General features: G+C 51.9%; 1 protein-coding gene across 6 annotated transcripts in view; it reads right to left on the bottom strand.

Annotated features, from left to right (window-relative positions):
• LOC144606161 (rap1 GTPase-activating protein 2-like) overlaps positions 1-19,766 on the bottom strand; it is a 403,406-nt gene that overhangs the window by 372,125 nt on the left and 11,515 nt on the right. The window lies entirely within an intron of this gene.

Below are 19,766 nucleotides of genomic sequence, written 5' to 3'. Positions count from 1 at the left end.
GGAAAGGTTGCGTAGCAACCCGCCTCCCGGCCCGGGCGGCCACCATTGGTGGAGCGGGAGCACGTGGCCGCTGGCTGGGTGACGTCACGTGGGACGTGGGGCTGTGATGTCACCTTGTCCCGTATTTGGGAGTGGGATAGTTGGCAACCCTAGTTGGTGTGGATGCCAAAAGAGCTGTTGCCAATGCCATGTGACCCTAAGACCCTAATCTCAGTAGTAATCAAGTGACTTTGGACTTTAGAGATACCCCGTCGAAACAGGCCCATCAGGCCACCGAGTCCACGTCGACCAGCGATCATCCCGTACACCAGCACTATCCTACACGCCAGCGACAGTTTACAATTTTAACCAAGGCCAATTAACCTACAAACCTGCACGTCTTTGGAGTGTGGGAGGAAACCAGAGCACCCGAAGGAAACCCACGTGGTCACAGGGAGAACATACAAACTCAGATCAGACAGCACCCGTACTCAGGATTGAACCTGGGATCTCTGCCGCTGTAAGGGAGCAACTCTACCGCTGCGCCACCATGCCTCCCCTCTCAGAGAGTCATACACCGACCAACATGCCCCATCTACACTCCTTCCATCTGCCTGCGTTTGGCCCATATCCCTCCAAACCTGTCCTACCCACGAATCTGAAGAAGGGTCTCGACCCGAAACGTCACCCATTCCTTCTCTCCAGAGACGCTGCCTGACCCGTTGAGTTACTCCAGCATTTTGTGTCTATCTTCGGTTTAGAGCAGCATCTGCAGTTCCTTCCTACAGCCCATGTGCTTGTCTCATTGTTTCTTAGACGTTCCAATAGTCCCTGCCTCAACATCCTCCTCTGGAAGCTCGTTCCAGTCACCCACCTCCCTCTGTGTGAAAAAGTTATTCCTCAGATTCCTACCAAATCTTTCCCCCTTCACCTTAAACCTGTGTCCTCTGGTTCTCGACTCCCCCACACAGGGCAAGAGGCTCCGTGTTACTGCCCCGATCTGTAACTCTCATGATTTTGTACACTTCTATAAGATCCCCCTCCTGCACGATATGACAAACTTCAACGTCGACACTGACAACTGGGCAGCGGCTGCTGGACACGGAGGCAGGTGGAGGAAGGGACCTCCAGGCGGGCATGAAGCATCACCATGGCATGTGGTTCAGGGCCCTGGAGCACAGGTGCCAACGCCCCAACATGAGGTTATCCACTTTGGTGGTAAGAATAGCAAGGCAGATTATTATCTGAATGGTGTCAAGTTAGGAAATTTGGAAGTTCAACGAGATCTGGGTGTCCTAGTGCATCAGTCACTGAAAGGAAGCATGCAGGTACAGCAGGCAGTGAAGAAAGCCAATGGAATGTTGGCCTTCATAACAAGAGGAGTTGAGTATAGGAGCAAAGAGGTCCTTCTGCAGTTGTACAGGGCCCTAGTGAGACCGCACCTGGAGTACTGTGTGCAGTTTTGGTCTCCAAATTTGAGGAAGGACATTCTTGCTATTGAGGGCGTGCAGCGTAGGTTCACTAGGTTAATTCCCGGAATGGCGGGACTGTCGTATGTTGAAAGACTGGAGCGACTGGGCTTGTATACACTGGAATTTAGAAGGATGAGAGGGGATCTTATTGAAACATATAAGATTATTAAGAGTTTGGACACACTAGAGGCAGGAAACGTGTTCCCGATGTTGGGGGAGTCCCGAACGAGGGGCCACGGTTTAAGAATAAGGGGCAGGCTATTTAGAACGGAGATGAGGAAAAACTTTTTCAGTCAGAGAGTTGTGAATCTGTGGAATTCTCTGACTCAGAAGGCAGTGGAGGAAAATTTCCCTGGATGCTTTCAAGAGAGGGTTAGGTACAGCTCTTAACGATAGCGGAGTCAAGGGATATGGGGAGAAGGCAGGAACGGGGTACTGATTGTGGATTATCAGCCATGATCACGGTGAATGGCGGTGCTGGCTCGAAGGGCCGAATGGCCTACTCCTGCACCTATTGTCTGTATGGTCAAAGACAGCAGCCAGAGACTCCCCAGAACAACGACCAGAGACGACCTCACCTGTGGAGACTGTGGAAGGATCTATCTGTCACGGATAGGGCCTAGTCCGTCACACAAGGAAACGCAACCACCCATGAAAAATCCCCCTCTCCAAGCAGGACAACGCCAAACCGAGCCATCATCTCCCGCAGACGGACGGATGCCAGAGAGAGATAAGATCACCCCTCAGCCTGCTCAACCTCGCCCTGCAGCTCAGGCCCTCGAGTGCAACGTGAGTGGAGTTCTCCCTGCGACCGCGTGGGTTCTCTCCGGGTGCTCCGGTTTCCTCCCACATCCCAAAGATTAATTGGCCCTCTGTAAATTGACCCTAGTGTGTAGGGAGTGGGGGGGAAAGTGGGGTGACACGGAACTTGGCTTGGTGTAGAGAAGCAGGCCGGAAACAGGGCCTTCCGCGCAGAGAATCCACGCCGACCAGCGGTCACCCAGACACGAGTGCTATCTTGCACAGGGATGTGCGAAGACGTCCTTTCGGGAAGGAGATGAGGAGGAATTTCTTTACCACAGAGAGTGGTGAATCTGTGGAATTCAGATTCAGATATCCAAGTCAGTGGGTATATTTAAGGCAGAGATAGATAGATTCTTGATTAGTGCGGGTGTCAGGGGTTATGGGGAGAGGGCAGGAGAATGGGGGTTAGGAGAGGAGAAATAGATCAGCCATGATTGAATGGCGGGGTAGACCTGATGGGCTGAATGGCCTAATTCTGCTCCTATCACTTATGAAACGGGACGTTTTCATTACAGAACTAGTGTGAGCACGTGGTCGATGTTCGGCGTGGACCCGACGGGCCGAAGGGCCTGTTTCCACTCTGTATCCCCAAACGAAACACTCGGAGGAGCAGGGAGAACGTGCAAACTCCGCACAGACAGCTGTGAGGCAGCGGCTCTAACGGCTGCGGCACTCAGCCGCTCGGGGTTATCGCCATCTCACTGGCAGAGGCCAGAGGGGAAGACTAAGGCAGAGATAGGTGGATTCTTGATCGCTACGGGTGTCAGGGGTCACGGGGAGAAGGCAGGAGAGTGGGGTTGAGAGGGAGAGATTGATCAGCCATGATTGAATGGCGGAGTAGACTTGATGGGCTGAATGGCCTGATTCTGCTGCTATCACTTATGAACATGACCTTACGGCCACGTCAGCTTGCAGTGAGTATACGTGACGTTCACAGCTTGTGCCTTCTGCTGACCGACTGGACACATGGGCACTGGGTACGGTGGCGCAGCGGTAGAGTTGCCGCCTTACAGCGAATGCAGCGCCGGAGACCCGGGCTCCATCCAGACTACGGGTGCCGTCTGTGCGGAGTTTGTACGTTCTCCCCGTGACTGCGTGGGTTTTCTCAGGGTGCTCCGGGTTCCCCTCACACTCTAAAGATATGCAAGTTTGTGGGCAAAATGGTTGCTGTAAACTTCCCCCAGCGCGTAGGATGCAACAGTGGGATAACATACAACTAGTGTGCAGGGGATCGCTGGTCGGCGTGGACCCAGTGGGCCGAAGGGCCTGTTTCCACGCTGTATCACTGAACTAAACTATATGGGGAAGTGGTAGAATCTTCCTGGGAGTTATTGAGAATGTACATTCTCCCCGTGGCCTGCGTGGGTTTTCTCCGAGATCTTCGCTTTCCTCCCACGCTCCAAAGACGAGCGGGTTTGTCGGTTAATTGGCTTGGTGTAAATGTACAAAATGTCGCTGGTGTGCGCAGGGTGGCGTTAATGTGCGGGGATCGCTGGTCGGCGCGGGCTCGGTGGGCCGAAGGGCCAGTTTCATCGCTGTATCTCTACACTGAACGTGAATGAACTACGTGCCTGGAGTTGCCCCGGTCTCTCTGAGGATGACAGTCTGGTGCTTTGCATTCGGAGCACTTAACCTCTGTAACAGCGCGAGGCGAGACAGTGTAGCAGAGCCCAATGTCCCCGGCATCTCCAGACAAATTGGCCTTGTGCTGGCGATTGAGGCAGCGACATTATGCCGCGGTTCCCATCCATTTGCCACTGTGGCCTATTTTTAGACCGGCCGATTTTCACCAACCGCTTGGGGCTTTGCAGACTGCGATTCGGTTTGACGGGGTCATCTGGGACGAGGTGGGAGCTGGCTTACTCCAGGAGTTAAGCCTGGGGCCATTCACATCCTCTGGTGCAGAGATTAGTGATGTGGATGATCATGAAAACAGACAGGCAGACAGCCGCGCCGACTTTATCCGTCAGACAGATAGCAGGGAGCGATAAATAACATGGAAATTGAACCTTAACATCATGGAAGCGCAGAACAAATGGTGGATGTGCATTCAGAGGATGCGTGGCTCGGTGGCACAGCTGTGACCTGCAGGTCTGTAGGTTCATTGGCCGCTGCAAATGGCCCCTCGTGTGTTTCAGATGCAAAGTTAGGATCACGCGGATCTAGTGTATGGGGTGATCGCTGGTCGGCGCGGGCCCGGTGGGCCCAAGGGCCTGTTTCCACGCTGTATCTCCAAACTATACTAAATGTACAGACTCCGCGCAGACCGCGCCCGTAGTCAGGATCGAACCCGGGTCTCCAGCGCTGTGAGGCAGCAACTCTACCGCTGCGCCACTACGCCGCCCTTTTGTTGCGAGCAATCCAGTCAGCGGAAAGACTGATGCATGATTACAATCGAGCCGTCCGCAGTGTACAGATACAGGATCAAGGGAATAACGTTTAGTGCACGATAAAGTCCAGTAAAGTCTGATTAAAGAGGGTCCCTATTGAGGTAGATGGGAGATGAGGACCACTGCATATTTGGTGGTGGGATGGTTCAGTTGCCTGATAACAGCTGGGAAGAAACTGTCCCTGAATCTGGAGGTGTGCGTTTTCACACTTCTGTTCCTCTTGCCTGATGGGAGAGGGGAGAAGAGGGAGTGACCGGGGTGATCTCCCGGTTGCCAAACATTTGAACTCCCCTTCCCATTCCCACACTGACCTTTCCATCCTGGGCCTCCTCCACTGTCAGAGTGAGGCCCAGCGCAAACTGGAGGAGCAGATCTCATATTTCGCTTGGGCAGCTTAGAAGCCAACGGTATGAACATTAATTTCTCTAACTTCAGGTAACCCGTGCATTCCCCCTCTCCACCTCGCTCCCCCACCCTCGTCGTCCTACTAGTTCCACACCCCTGTATCCCCTCGTTATCGCCTCTTCCCCGGCCAACAATGGACCATTGTGGGCTCCACCCTTCCTTGGTCATCTGTTGCCGGCCCTGTTTTGTTCTGGCCTTTTCCTACCTCCTGTTCCCTCCCCTCTACTTTCAGTCTGAAGAACAGCCCCGACCCGAAACATCACCCATCCATCTCTCCAGAGATGCTGCCAGACCCGCTGAGTTACTCCAGCACTTTGTGTCTATCTTCGGTATAAGCCAGCATCTGCAGTTCCTTTCCACACTCAATGGTGACATTGACAGGTTGACACGAACAGGCAAAGTGCTGAACATTGTAGATTTTATACGCCACGTTCAACGGACTAAATTATTCTATATCAAGCTGCTACACAGAGGCATGCAACATCGTTGTGTGAGTGTGACTCAATAACTCAGGGGCACTAACAGCAGCTGCAAGAATCCTTCAACACACAGCAATTTACATTCTGCAGGCAGCTAGATTTTCACTCCCCGCCCAGTTTATTATTGTCATGTGCACCAAGTCACAGTGAAAATCTTTGTGTTGCATGCTAACCAGTCAACGGAAAGACTAGCTGAGTTTAGTTTAGCTTATTGTCACGTGTACCGAGGTACAGTGAAAAGCTTTGTATTGGCAATAGACAATAGACAATAGGTGCAGGAGGAGGCCATTCGGCCCTTCGAGCCAGCACCGCCATTCAATGTGATCATGGCTGATCATTCTCAATCAGTACCCCGTTCCTGCCTTCTCCCCGTACCCCCTGACTCCGCTATCCTTAAGAGCTCTATCTAGCTCTCTCTTGAATGCATTCAGAGAATTGGCCTCCACTGCCTTCTGAGGCAGAGAATTCCACAGATTCCATGCTACCCAGTCAGTGGAAAGACAATACATGATTGCAATCAAGCCGTCCACAGTGTACAGATGCAGGAGGAAGGGTATAACGTTTAGTGCAAGGTAAAGTCCAAATAAAGATAGTCTGAGGGTCTCCAATCAGGTAGATAGTAGCTCAGCACTGCTCTCTGGTTGTGGTGGGATGATTCAGTTGCCCGATAACAGCTGGGAAGAAACTGTCCCTGAATCTGGAGGTGTGCGTTTTCACACCTATACCTTTTGCCCGATGGGAGAGGGGAGAAGAGAGAGTGGCCAGGTGCCATCTATGTGCGTCTTCCTTCAATGACCCCAGAGTACTAAACTCATCAGAGGACATATAGTGTAAGAAAATAACTGCAGATGCTGGTACAAATCGAAGGTATTTATTCACAAAATGCTGGAGTAACTCAGTAGGTCAGGCAGCATCTCGGGAGAGAAGGAATGGGCGACGTTTCGGGTCGAGACCCTTCTTCAGTCTGAAGAAGACATATAGTGACTCACTGTTAAACCAGGCCATCAAGTCACAGAGGAGCAGGATAATACAGAGAGGGAATTTGTGCAGCTTCACAGGATGGACCGAGACTAGGCACAGCAAGTTGGGCAGAAGGTCCCGTTTTCATGATGTACGACTCTATGAATGTCTAATTTAATTGGATAGAAGGCTGAATAACAGCAGATGCAGCAAATATTACATTGGAATCTGAGAGGAGTTGGCGTCGGGTGATGAAAGATCTGCAGCAAGGTTTTACTGCAACAATAGTAATTGGCTTATTATTGTCACGTGTACCGAGATACAGTGAGGAGCTTTTTGTTTGCGTGCTTTGTTTAGATTAGAGATACAGCGCGGAAACAGGCCCTTCGGCCCACCGAGTCCGTGCTGGCCAGCGATCCCCGCGCATTAACATTATTAACAGGGCGGTCACGGTGGCGCAGCGGTAGAATTTCTGCCTTACAGCGCTTACAGCAGCAGAAACCCGGGCTCGATCCCAACTACGGGTGCTGTCTGTACGGAGTTTGTACGTTCTCCCCGTGACCCGCGTGGGTTTTCTCCGAGATCTTCAGTTTCCTCCCGCACTCCAAATACGTACAGGTTTGTGGATTAATTGGCTTGGTAAATGTAAATTGTCCCTCGTGCGTGTAGGATAGTTTAGTTTAGTTTAGCTTAGAGATACAGCGCAGAAACAGGCCCTTCAGCCCACCGAGTCCGCGCCGACCAGCGATCCCCGCACAGTAACACTACGGACAAGTTACAATTTTTACATTTATACCTAGCCAATTAACCTACAAACCTGCGCGTCTTTGGATTGTGGGAGGAAACCGAAGATCTCGGAGAAAACCCACGCGGGTCACGGGGAGAACGTACAAACCCCGTACAGACAGCGCCCGAACTCGGGATCGAACCCGGGTCTGTGGTGCTGTAAGTGCTGTAAGGCAGCAACTCTACCGCTGCGCCACCGTGACCGCCCTGTTAATAGTGTTAATGTGCGGGGATCGCTGGGCGGCGCAGACTCGGTGAGCCAATCGCCCTGTTTCCGCGCTGTATCTCTAATCTAAACAAAGCACGCAAACAAAAAGCTCCTCACTGTATCTCGGTACACGTGACAATAATAAAAACCAATACCATTGTTGCAGTAAAATCTTGCTGCAGATCTTTCATCACCCGACGCCAACTCCTCTCAGGTGCCAATGTAATATTTGGTGCATCTGCTGCTATTCAGTCTTTTGGCCAAATTATATTCGTGATCAACTACTGTGCTTTGTTTAGATTAGAGGTACAGCGCGGAGACTGACTCATTTTCTATGCCATAAAATCCAGCAAAAATTCATTCTTCTTTGCGGTTCGTCAATTTTAGGAAAAGGCCATTCTCGAGTTTAAAACGCACTTAGCTTTCCCAACATGAGCTGTAATCGATACTGAAAGAAAAATCAAGCTTTAAAACTACATTCATTTATTCACACCATTAATAATATACAAGGCTATGTTTTACAATTTCATTACTTTGCAAAATCATTAAATATGAATAGACGCAAGTATATTGACTGTGTTGTAGATTCAACGTTGAATTCGAGCAGACCTGATATAATTAAATAAACATACTGGGAGTTTAAGTCACTCAAGTCTACGTGAGTCATAGCCCATTTTAGTCCCTTTCAAAAATACTCAGACATTATTCTTAAGTGCTAATTTTCCCAGTATTAATGTGCTCATATCAATAGACCCATCAATGATACCAATCTATCTATACACTAAAACTCTTGTTCGTTTGTTTGTTTGTTCCTGAACTACAGCCAAAACGGTACAAGATAGCGCGACAATTTTAGGCCCACCTTACTCACCGTCATCCCTTTGCTGCTAATGGAAGAAGTTTCCACACCCTGCACCAAATGCAGCCTAACCAAAGTCCCATAAAACTGCAAACATGACGTCCTGACCTTTTTACCTCCAATGTCCAGACCCATGAAGGCAAGCATACCATAAGCCTTCTTTACCACTCTATCTACTTGTGTTGCACTTCCACAGAGCTGTCTTGGGTTATCGGCTCATATGGTTATGGGTTCAAGTCCGACTGCAGAGACTTGAGTCCAAAGATCTAACTCAACACTCCTGTGCATTTGAGGGAGGCAATTTTGTAAGAGAGGTCATAGTCATAGAGTCATAGAGTAATACAGTGTGGAAACAGGCCCATCGGCCCAACTTCCTCACACCTGCCAACATGTCCCATCTACACTAGTCCCACCTGCCAGCGTTTGGCCCATATCCCTCTATACCCACCCTATCCATGTACCTGTCTAAACGTTGTGTTGTACCTGCCTCAACTATCTCCTCTGGCAGCTCGTTCCATACACCCACCACCCTTTGTTTTAAAGAGTTCCCTCTCAGGTTCCTATTAAATCTTACCCCCCCCCCCCCCCCCCCCCGCCCCCACCTTAAACCTATGTTTCTCAATTCCCTACTCTGGGCAAGAGACTCTGTCTGTATACCCAATCTATTCCTCTCATGATTATATACGCCACTATAACATCACCCCTCATCCTCCTGCTCTCCAAGAAATAGAGCCCCAGCCTGCTCAACCTCTCCCTATAGCTCAGGGCCCTCGAGTCTGGGCAACATCCTCGTAAACCTTGTGTATGAACTGTTTGGACAAAGCACACTTTCCCCTCCAAGCTGGACAATGGAGATCCCACAGCTTATTTTGTGTCTATCTTCGATTTAAACCAGCATCAGCAGTTCCTTCCCACACATGGTTGAAGAGCTTGATGGTTGTTGAGAAGGACTTGTTCTTGAACCTGGAGATATTGGTCCACAGGTCCATGTACCTTCTTCACGATTTCAGTGGCGAGAGGAGACCGTGGCCAGGGCTGGTCTTTGATGGTACTAGCTATCTTCTGAAGGCAGTGTTTCCTGTATATATCCCTCTGATTATGGACAGGTCAGTGCCCGTGGGGGCCTGGGCGATGTCTATCGTGGGGCGCAGCCCCCGTCCGAATTACCGTACCAGGACGTGAAGCAACCTTTCCACCGGCGCTTTCCCCACACACCTGTAGAAGTCAGGCGCGACGCGGCACGGCGGTAGAGTTGCTGCCGTACAGCGCCAGAGACCCGGGCTTGAACCTGAATGGTTTGGTGCTGTCTGTACGGAGTTTGCACGTTCTCCCCGTGGCCGCATGGGTTATCTCCGGGTGCTCTGGCCTCCTCCCACACGCGTGCAGGTTTGGCTCGGTATAATTGTAAATCGTGTAGGCTAATTGGCTCGGTATAATTGTAAATCGTCCCTTAATGTGTGTGGGATAGTGTTAGTGTGTGGAGGTCGCTGGTCGGCACAGACTCGCTGGGCCGAAGGGCCTGTTTCCGCGCTGTGTCTCTAAACTAGACTAAAACTAGACTAAAATCTCAGAAGCTTTGATGGTTCCTGACATATTTCGATGATTCATAATTGCCTGCAGCGTGCTGCTTATTGCATACAACTGGATTGCTCTGTAATTGACTGAAGCTGAAAACGATAATTATCTCTTGAGAAAATATGTAATTGAATATGAACACAACGCTCCTCTGTGTAAAATAACAAACATTGCTATTGCCACTATTTCAGGTCTGTGGAGATTTCGACACAGGTGGAGGTTCCGACGTTGCGTTTATTCGAGTGTCAGACTGACAGGGTCATTGCATCTGGGTATCAATGCAGGAAAATGGAGCCAAGGCAAATGGCAGCCATAATATTATTGAACATGGAACAGTACAGCACATGGACAGGCCCTTCAGCCCACAATCGAGGGCCCACGGGAACCCACCTGGAGAGGCCAGTAGAGGGTCCAGAGGAGGTTTACAAGAATGATTCCAGGAGTGAGTGGGTTAATCTATGATGAGCGTTTGTCGGTACTGGGCTTGCACTCGCTGGAGTTTAGAAGAATGAGGGGGGACCTCATTGAAACGTGCAGAATAGTGAGCGGCCTGGATACAGTGGATGTGGAGAGGATGTTTCCACTAGTGGGAGAGTCTAGGACTAGAGGGCACAGCCTCAGAATTAAAGGATGTTCCTTTAGGGAAGGGGATGAGGAGGAATTACTAGAGGGCGGTGAATCTGTGGAATTCTTTGCAACAGAAGGCTGTGGAGGCCAAGTCAGTGGATATTTTTAATGCAGAGATAGATAGATTTTTGATTAGTAGTCAGAGGTGTCAGAGGTTAAGGGGAGAAGGCAGGAGAATGGGGTTGGGAGGGAGAGATAGATCAGCCATGATTGAATGGCGGAGTAGACTTGATGGACCGAATGGCCTAAGTCTACTCCTATCACTTATGACCTTATGATTCCCTGCATATCCAGGTGCCCATTTAAAAGCCTCTTAAATGCCATTATCGTATCTGCCTCCACCAACACCCCCGGCAATGTTCCAGGCACCCAACACCACCTGCATTAAAAAAGTCTTTCTCCCTCTCATCTTAAACCAATGCCCTGTCGCCTTTAACACTTCCACCCTGGGGAAAAAGTTTCAGGATGCCCGCTTATTACGGTGCCCCATAATTATACAGACTTGTATCTTCCCCTCAACCTCCACATATTCCAGAAAGGCAGAGAGGCCACGTCTGGGCCAAAGCGGCCGTTCTTGCTTGTACTTCATATGTTCCCAGGTCAGGACAACCATGGTTCCAATTCCTTCAAACATCATCTGGGGACTAGTTCCAACCATCAATACACCCTCCATCATCTTAAAGGCAGAGGAGTGGTGAAATTTGACTAAGGAAATTTGAAGAAGTGTCCCGATCCAAAACATCACCTCTCCATGTTCTCCAGAGATGCTGCCTGACCCGCTGAGTTACTCCAGCACTCTGTGAAACGTCACCTATCCATGTTCTCCAGAGATGCTGTCTGACCCGCTGAGTTACTCCAGCACTTTATGCCCTTGTTTAAAAAAAGCAGCATCTGCTGTTCCTTGTGTATACGAGGAAACATCATTCCATTTCTATCAAATAATCCAATTTAGGTCAATTCGGGCAGCTTTATACTTGAGAGACAGTGCGCAGACATAGGGCCTTTGACCCGCCGATTCCTGGCCGACCAGCGATAGCCCTGCACACTAGCACTATCACTAGCTGTAGAGTTGCTGCCTTACAAAACCAGAGACCCAGGTTCGATCCTGGCTATGGGTGCTGTCTGTATGAGAGTTGCGGGACTGTCGTATGTTGAAAGACTGGAGCGACTAGGCTTGTATACACTCGAATTTAGAAGGATGAGAGGGGATCTTATCGAAACGTATAAGATTATTAAGGGGTCGGACACGTTAGAGACAGGAAACATGTTCCCAATGTTGGGGGAGTCCAGAACAAGGGGCCACAGTTTAAGAATAAGGGGTAGGCCATTTAGAACGGAGATGAGGAAAAACTTTTTCAGTCAGAGAGTTGTAAATCTGTGGAATTCACTGCCTCAGAAGGCAGTGGAGGCCAATTCTCTGAATGCATTCGAGAGAGAGCTGGATAGAGCTTTTAAGGATAGCGGAGTCAGGGGGTAAGGGGAGAAGGCAGGAACGGGGTACTGATTGAGAATGATCAGCAATGATCACATTGAATGGCGGTGCTGGCTCGAAGGGCCGAATGGCCTCCTCCTGCGTCTATTGTCTATTGTCTATTGCACATTCTCCCTGTGACCACATGGGTTTTCTGCGGGGTTCCGGTTTCCTCCCGCAATCCAAAGACATGTGGGTTTGAAGATTAAACCACTTCAGTAAAAATTGTAAATTGTGCCTAGTGTGTAGAACACTGTTCAATTCTGGGGATCGCTGGTCGGCGTGGACTCAGTGGGCCGAAATGGCCCGTTTCCGCGCTGTATCTTTAAACTAAACTAAAGGTCAGGCAGCATCTGTGGAGGAGGGAATAGACAGGTGATGATTCAGGTCCAGACACCTATAGGGCTGCTGCCTCACAACACCAGACACTGGGGTTCGATGATCCTGAGCTCAGGTGCTGGCTGCATGGAGTTTGTACGTTACCCCTGTGACTGTTCTTGTTCAGGGGCGTTCAGGGAGAACGTACAAACTCCGTACAGACAGCACCCGCAGTCAGGATTGAACCCAGATCTCTGGCGCTGTAAGACAGCAACTCTACCGCTGTGCCACTGTGCCGCCCAAGGGGGTGGAGGCAGATACGATAGTGACATTTAAGAGACTTTTGGACAGGCACATGGATATACAGGGTATGGAGGGATACGGATCATGTGCAGGCAGATGAGAGTTGGTCTTGGCATCATGTTCGGGAACAGAGGTTGTGGGCCGAAGGGCCTGCTCCTGAGCTGTACTGTTGTAAGCTCATGACGTGCCTTTCAACAAAGCAATGAAGAGAGTGCCTGACCCACTGAGTTCCTGCAGCACTTGGTTTTACCGCAGTGAATACACTTGCTGAGCGATATATCTGCCATAAAAATCTTTGTTAGGTTGTAAAATGTTCCATGTAAAAAAATGAACTTCAATCAATCAAGAAAGTGGCAATAATATCCCTCCAGAGTCACTCCGTGAAAGATGACTGCTACGATACATTCTGACAGCTACTCTGAAAGTGTTTCTCTTCCCACATGATCAAACGACAATATTTTCCACCTTTTCGGTAAAAGGATGTTTCTTCACACAAATTCCTTCCAGCGGGCTTAGTGCCAGTGGATTGGTCTTGAGTGAACATGAACCTCCCACTTTTTGGACCTGACAGAAGGTCATTATTGGCTTGGTAAAAGTGTAAATTGTCCCTAGTGTGTGTAGGGTAGTGTTAATGTGTGGGGATCGCTGGAGCCCGCTCCGCCCAGCGATCCCCACACATTAACACTACCCTACACACACCAGGGACAATTTTACAATTTTACTAAGCCAATTAGCCAAAAACCCTGTACATCTTTGGAGTATGGGAGGAAACCGGAGCACCCGGAGAAAACCCACGCAGTCCACGGGGAGAACGTACAAGCTCCATCGAGATAGCACCCGCAATCAGGATCGAAGCCGGGTCTCTGGCGCGGGAAAGCAGCAACTCTACCGCTGCACCACCCTGACCGCACAGTGGAATATTCTTGTAGTAATATACCTCTACTTTCATACACTCTTGTGCTTAGAAATGGTATTTGATCCATTTTTTAAAATAGGAGTTGGGTTTTCCCCAAATTTCAAAGCAGGGATCACCGAAAAAGGAGATTCCAAGTTTTGATCACTCTTGTTTCAACACAAAGTGCTGGAGGAATGCTTTGAGCACAGGATTTAGATTTAGAGATACAGCACGGAAACAGGCCCTTCGGCCCACCGAGTCCACACCGCCCAGCGATCCCCACACATTAACACTATCCTACACACACCAGGGACAATTTTTACATTTTACCCAGTCAATTAACCTACATACCTGCACGTCTTTGGAGTGTGGGAGGAAACCGAAGATCTCGGAGAAAACCCACGCAGGTCACGGGGAGAACGTACAAACTCCGTACAGACGGCGCCCGTAGTCAGGATCGAACCTGAGTCTCCGGCGCTGCATTCGCTGTAAGGCAGCAACTCTACCGCTGCGCCACCGTGCCGCATAGGTGTATGAAATCACAAGGGTGATTGCACAGGGACCTTTACCCAATGTTGGGGGATCAAAATCCAGAGGAGATAGGTTTAAGGAGAGAGGGGGAATAAATGAATGGGGACATAAGGGTAAATAAAATGAGCTGCTAGAGGAGGTACATAGATACATAGATACATAGAAAATCGGTGCAGAAGTAGGCCATTCAGCCCTTCGAGCCAGCACCGCCATTCAATGTGATCATGGCTGATCATTCACAATCAGTACCCCGTTCCTGCCTCCTCCCCATATCCCTTGATTCTGCTAGCCCTAAGAGCTCTATCTAAGTCTCTTTTGAATGCACTGTCCGGGCCTACAGTGTCCGGGCCTAAACTGTCTGGGCCTACACTGTCCGGGCCTACACTGTCCGGGCCTACACTGTCCGGGCCTACACTGTCCGGGCCTACACTGTCCGGGCCTACACTGTCCGGGCCTACACTGTCCGGGCCTTCAGGGTCCGGGCCTACAGCGTCCGGGCCTACAGCGTCCGGGCCTACACTGTCCGAGCCTACACTGTCCGGGCCTACACTGTCCGGGCCTACACTGTCCGGGACCAAAACTGTCCGGGCCTACACTGTCCGGGCCTACACTGTCCGGGCCTACACTGTCCGGGCCTACACTGTCCGGGCCTACACTGTCCGGGCCTACAATGTCCGAGCCTACACTGTCCGGGCCTACAGCGTCCGGGCCTACACTGTCCGGGCCTACACTGTCCGGGCCTACATTGTCCGGGCCTACACTGTCCGGGCCTACAGCGTCCAGGCCAACAGCGCCCCCCCCCCCCCCCCCCCCGGGCTTAATACGGGACAAGGATGGTCCTGTACGGAACAAACCAATTCAGCTGAATATGCGGGATGTCCCGGCTAATACGGGACAGTTGGCAACCCTAACTGGAATTCCCCCCAACTTTCCACATCCCACAAGCTGTCATTTCTATTGCACTGGTCCATGGAAGATTCACAAAAGAAAGAAGATAAACACTTACAGACCATACCTTGGCCTACCATCACGCTCTTCACCAAAGCCTCAAACATGCTCTCCGCAAAGCACTTCACTTCCACACGGCCACTGGCACCAGGAGTGTGTGTTACTGCCTGCCCTGCCCTGCCCTGCCCTGCCCTGCCCTGCCTGCCTGCCCGCCCTGCCCTGCCCTGCCCTACCCTGCCCTGCCCTCCCTGCCCTGCCCTGCCCTGCCCTGCCCTCCCTGCCTGCCCGCCCTGCCCTGCCCTGCCCGCCCTGCCCTGCCCTGCCCTGCCCTGCCCTGCCCTGCCCTGCCTGCCCTGCCCTGCCCTGCCCTGCCTGCCCTGCCCTGCCCTGCCCTGCCTGCCCTGCCCTGCCCTGCCCCGCCCCGCCCCGCCCCGCCCCTCCCTCCCTGCCCTGCCCTGCCCTGCCCTGCCCTGCCCTGCCTGCCCTGCCCTGCCCTGCCCTGCCCTGCCCGCCCGCCCTGCCCTGCCCTGCCTGCCTGCCTGCCCTGCCCTGCCCTGCCCTGCCCTGCCCTGCCCTGCCCTGCCCTGCCCTGCCTGCCCTGCCCTGCCCTGCCCTGCCCTGCCTGCCCTGCCCTGCCTGCCCTGCCCTGCCCTGCCCTGCCCTGCCCTGCCCTGCCCTGCCCTGCCCTGCCCTGCCCTGCCCTGCCCGGCCCGCCCGCCCTGCCCTGCCCTGCCTGCCCTGCCCTGCCTGCCTGCCCTGCCCTGCCCTGCCTGCCCTGCCCTGTCCTACCCTGCCCTGCCCTGCCCTGCCTGCCCTGCCCTGCCCTGCCCTGCCCTGCCCTGCCCTGCCCTACCCTGCCCTGCCCTGCCTGTCCGCCCGGCCCGCCTGCCCTGCCCTGCCCTGCCCTGCCCTGCCCTGCCCTGCCCTGCCCTGCCATGCACGCCCTGCCCTGCCTGCCCTGCCCTGCCCTGCCCGCCCGCCCGGCCCGCCTGCCCTGCCCTGCCCTGCCCTGCCCTGCCCTGCCCTGCCCTGCCCTGCCCTGCCCTGCCCTGCACGCCCTGCCCTGCCTGCCCTGCCCTGCCCTGCCCGCCCTGCCCTGCCTGCCCTGCCTGCCCTGCCCTGCCCTGCCCTGCCCTGCCCTGCCTGCCCTGCCCTGCCCTGCCCTGCCCTGCCCTACCCTGCCCTGCCCTGCCTGTCCGCCCGGCCCGCCCGCCCTGCCCTGCCTGCCTGCCCGCCCGCCCTGCCTACCCTCCTCTCTGTGCAGCCACCCGGGGCAGTCACTGCAGGATGCTAACTGCTTTCAGCTGCAATGCTGAAACCACCTCCTTAAGTGCCTTGCCTTATAAAAGCCCCCTGTTCTGCTTCCACTTCCTCAACCTTTTCTTTCTGAAATGCTCTCCTACACACGGTGGAGCAGCGGTAGAGTTGCTGCCTCACAGCGCCAGAGACCCGGGTTCGATCCCGACTATAGGTGCTGTCTGTACCGAATTTGCATGTCCTCCATGTGGGTTTCTCCGGGAGCTCTGGTTTCCTCCCAAACTCCAAGGACGTGCGGGTTTGTAGGTTAATTGTCTTCCGTAAAAATTGTAAATTGTCCCTAGTTTGCGGGGATCGTTGCTCGGTGCGGACTCGGTGGGCCGAAGGGCCTGTTTCTGCACTGTATCTCTAAACTCAACGACACTAAACCCCCTTTGCTCCTCAAGTTTACTTTTATTGTCACGCGTACAGAGGTGCAGTGAAAAGCTTTTTTGTTGCGTGACTTTATCCAGTCAGCGGAAAGATTACACTTACATGATTACAATCACGCCACACCATGGAGATGCAGGGTAAAAGGAATAACTTGTGTGTCTATCTCCGGTTTAAACCAACATCTGTAGTTTCTTCCCACGCACTTCCATCACCTTACCACTTTAAAAGATAAGAGGTTTGTGTCTTTCGGCTTTTAGTTTGAAAAGAGTGGAAGAGTTTAAAAAGAGTTCAATCGGCCAGGTCAGCAGAAGGCAGAGGATGTGAGGAGAGGCAGTGCTAAAAACTCATTCACAAGAATGTTGCCAGGACTCGAGGGTGTGAGCTATAGGGAGAGGTTGAGCAGGCTAGGACTCTATTCCTTGGAGCGCAGGAAGATGAGGGGAGATCTTATAGAGGTGTACAAAATCACAAGAGGAATAGATCAGGTGGACGCACAGAGTCTCTTGCCCAGTGTAGGGGATTCGAGAACCAGAGGACATAGGTTTATGGTGAGGGGGGAAAAAGATTTAGTGGGAGCCTGAAGGGTAACGTTTTCACACAATGGGTGGTGGGTGTGTGGAACGAGCTGCCGCAGGAGGTAGTTGAGGCAGGGACTATTGCAACATTTAAGAAACAATTAGACAGGTACATGGATAGGACAGGTTTAGCGGGATAAGGGACAAACTCAGGCAGGTGGGACTAGTGTAGTCTGAAGAAGGGTCTCGATCCAAAATGTCACCCATTCCTGCTCTCCAGTGATGCTGCCTGTCCCAATGAGTTACTCTACCATTTTGCGTTTATCTTAGATGGGACATGTTGGTCGGTGCGGACAAGTTGGGCTGAAGGGCCTGTTTCCACGCTGTATGACTCTGTGACTCTGTGACCTGCCCCTTTCAGTTCCTGAGACAAGATCAAGTGTAGATCCTCTACGTATTGCCTTCCCACGTTCCAGGCAGGGGATGGGTTACTGACTCAATAATATCCAAGGATTCCCGCTCCTGTTAATCATCTATGGATCCATCATTGGCGGTCAGTCGAAGCGAGTGTGACTGTCCTTTAGGACGCCTGTGCGTGACTTTGTTTAACATGGGGAGACTGGTGCACAGACAGCCACCACACACACGGTCCTTGACAGATCTGGGCCAGGATCCAGTGGCGATTAGTCCAAGACGACCAGGGACCCTTTTCTGCTGCAGCCTTCATCCATCCGCCTTCCCAGCCGTTGTGACGCTCCACTAAAGTCAGCTGTCATCCTCCGCCTGTTCCACCGTTGGGGGCTTGGTTGGATTGCTCTTTGTCAGGGACCTCCCCCTCGACCTTACCGCCATGGGTGACCCTACCAGGAGAGTAGCTCCAGACGGCATCGCTCTCAGGATCTCAGGGCCACACAAGCTTCTCCACCACGACAAGGTGGCAATCCAGGGGGAAATGAACATCTATGGTCTGGACCACTTGAGACAGCGTCTCTCACAACCTCAGGAGATGTGAAACATAGAAACATAGAAAATAGGTGCAGGAGTAGGCCATTCGGCCCTTCGAGCCTGCACAGCCATTCAATATGATCATGGCTGATCATCCAACTCAGTATCCTGTACCTGCCTTCTCTCCATACCCCCTGATCCCTTTAGCCACAAGGGCCACATCTAACTCCCTCTTAAATGAACTGGCCTTAACTACCTTCTGTGGCAGAGAATTCCACAGATTCACAAGTCTCTGTGTGAAAAATAAAATTCTCATCTCGGTCCTAAAAGACTTCCCCCTTATCCTTAAGCCGTGACCCCTTGTTCTGGACTTCCCCAACATCGGGAACAATCTTCCTGCATCTAGCCTGTCCAACCCCTTAAGAATTTTGTAAGTTTCTATAAGATCCCCCCTCAATCTTCTAAATTCCAGCGAGTACAAGCCGAGTCTATCCAGTCTTTCTTCATATGAAAGTCCTGCCATCCCAGGAATCAATCTGGTGAACCTTCTCTGTACTCCCTCTATGGCAAGAATGTCTTTCCTCAGATTAGGAGACCAAAACTGTACGCAATAGACCAAAACTGTACGCAAGGGCTTTATTGTCAAAGAGGTATCTTTGGAATTGGTTGACCGATTGAAAGATACCACCAGGAAACAGGCCCTTTGGCCCAACGACTCCTCACTGACCATCGATCACACTAAAGGTAGTCACAAAATGCTGGAGTAATTCAGCGGGTCAGGCAGCATCGCTGTAGAAAAGGAATAGGTGATGTTTCGGGTCACGCTAATTCTGTGTTATCCACTTTCCCATCCACTGTCTACTCAGCAGGAGCAATTTACAGAGGGCCAATTAGCCCACAAACCTGCACATCTTCATCTGGGACCCTGGTGCCGTTGGCAGAAGCTCTGCCCACAATGCCACTCCTTTTTGTCAGTGTCCCTGAGAGAAATAAGCAGAGAATACCTGAACAGGTGGCAGCGGTAGAGTTGCTGCCTCACAGCGCCAGAGACCCAGGTTCCATCCTGACTGTGGGTGATGTCTGCACGTAGTTTGTACGTTATCACCGTGACCACGTGGGCGTTCTCTGGGGGCCCCTGTTTCCCTCCACATCCCAAAGACGTGCTGGTCTGTACGTTAACTGGGCCTCTGTAAATTACCCCCAGTGTTTAGGGAGTGGATGAGAAAATGGGATAACATAGAACTCGTGTGATAGGGGATTTCACGGCTTCTATAGATTGTAAATTGTCCCCAGTGTGTAGGATAGTGTTAGTGTACGGGGTGATCGCTGGTCGCCACGGACTCGGTGGGTCGAAGGGCCTGTTTCCGCGCTGTATCTCTAAAGTCTGGAGGATTAGAAATGAAATAGTGTTGCTTCCATTCCAGTTCGACGCCTTATGGTCAGAACTGCAAAGTCAGCAGTTTTGAGCTGGCGAACGGCATGTATGTGCAGAACAAACTAGAGCCCCTCCAAACTGTAAATTGTCCCTCGTGTGTGTAGGATAGTGTTCGTGTACGAGGTGATTGGCGGTCGGATCGAGCTAAAGGTGCTTACAAAGTCTTTTTGCC

The sequence above is a fragment of the Rhinoraja longicauda genome, chromosome 26 (assembly GCF_053455715.1).
Source record: "Rhinoraja longicauda isolate Sanriku21f chromosome 26, sRhiLon1.1, whole genome shotgun sequence".
NCBI classification, from domain to species: Eukaryota; Metazoa; Chordata; class Chondrichthyes; order Rajiformes; family Arhynchobatidae; genus Rhinoraja; species Rhinoraja longicauda.
The sequence above is the reverse complement of the archived record's forward strand: the minus strand, read 5'-3'. Positions and strand labels throughout refer to the sequence as shown.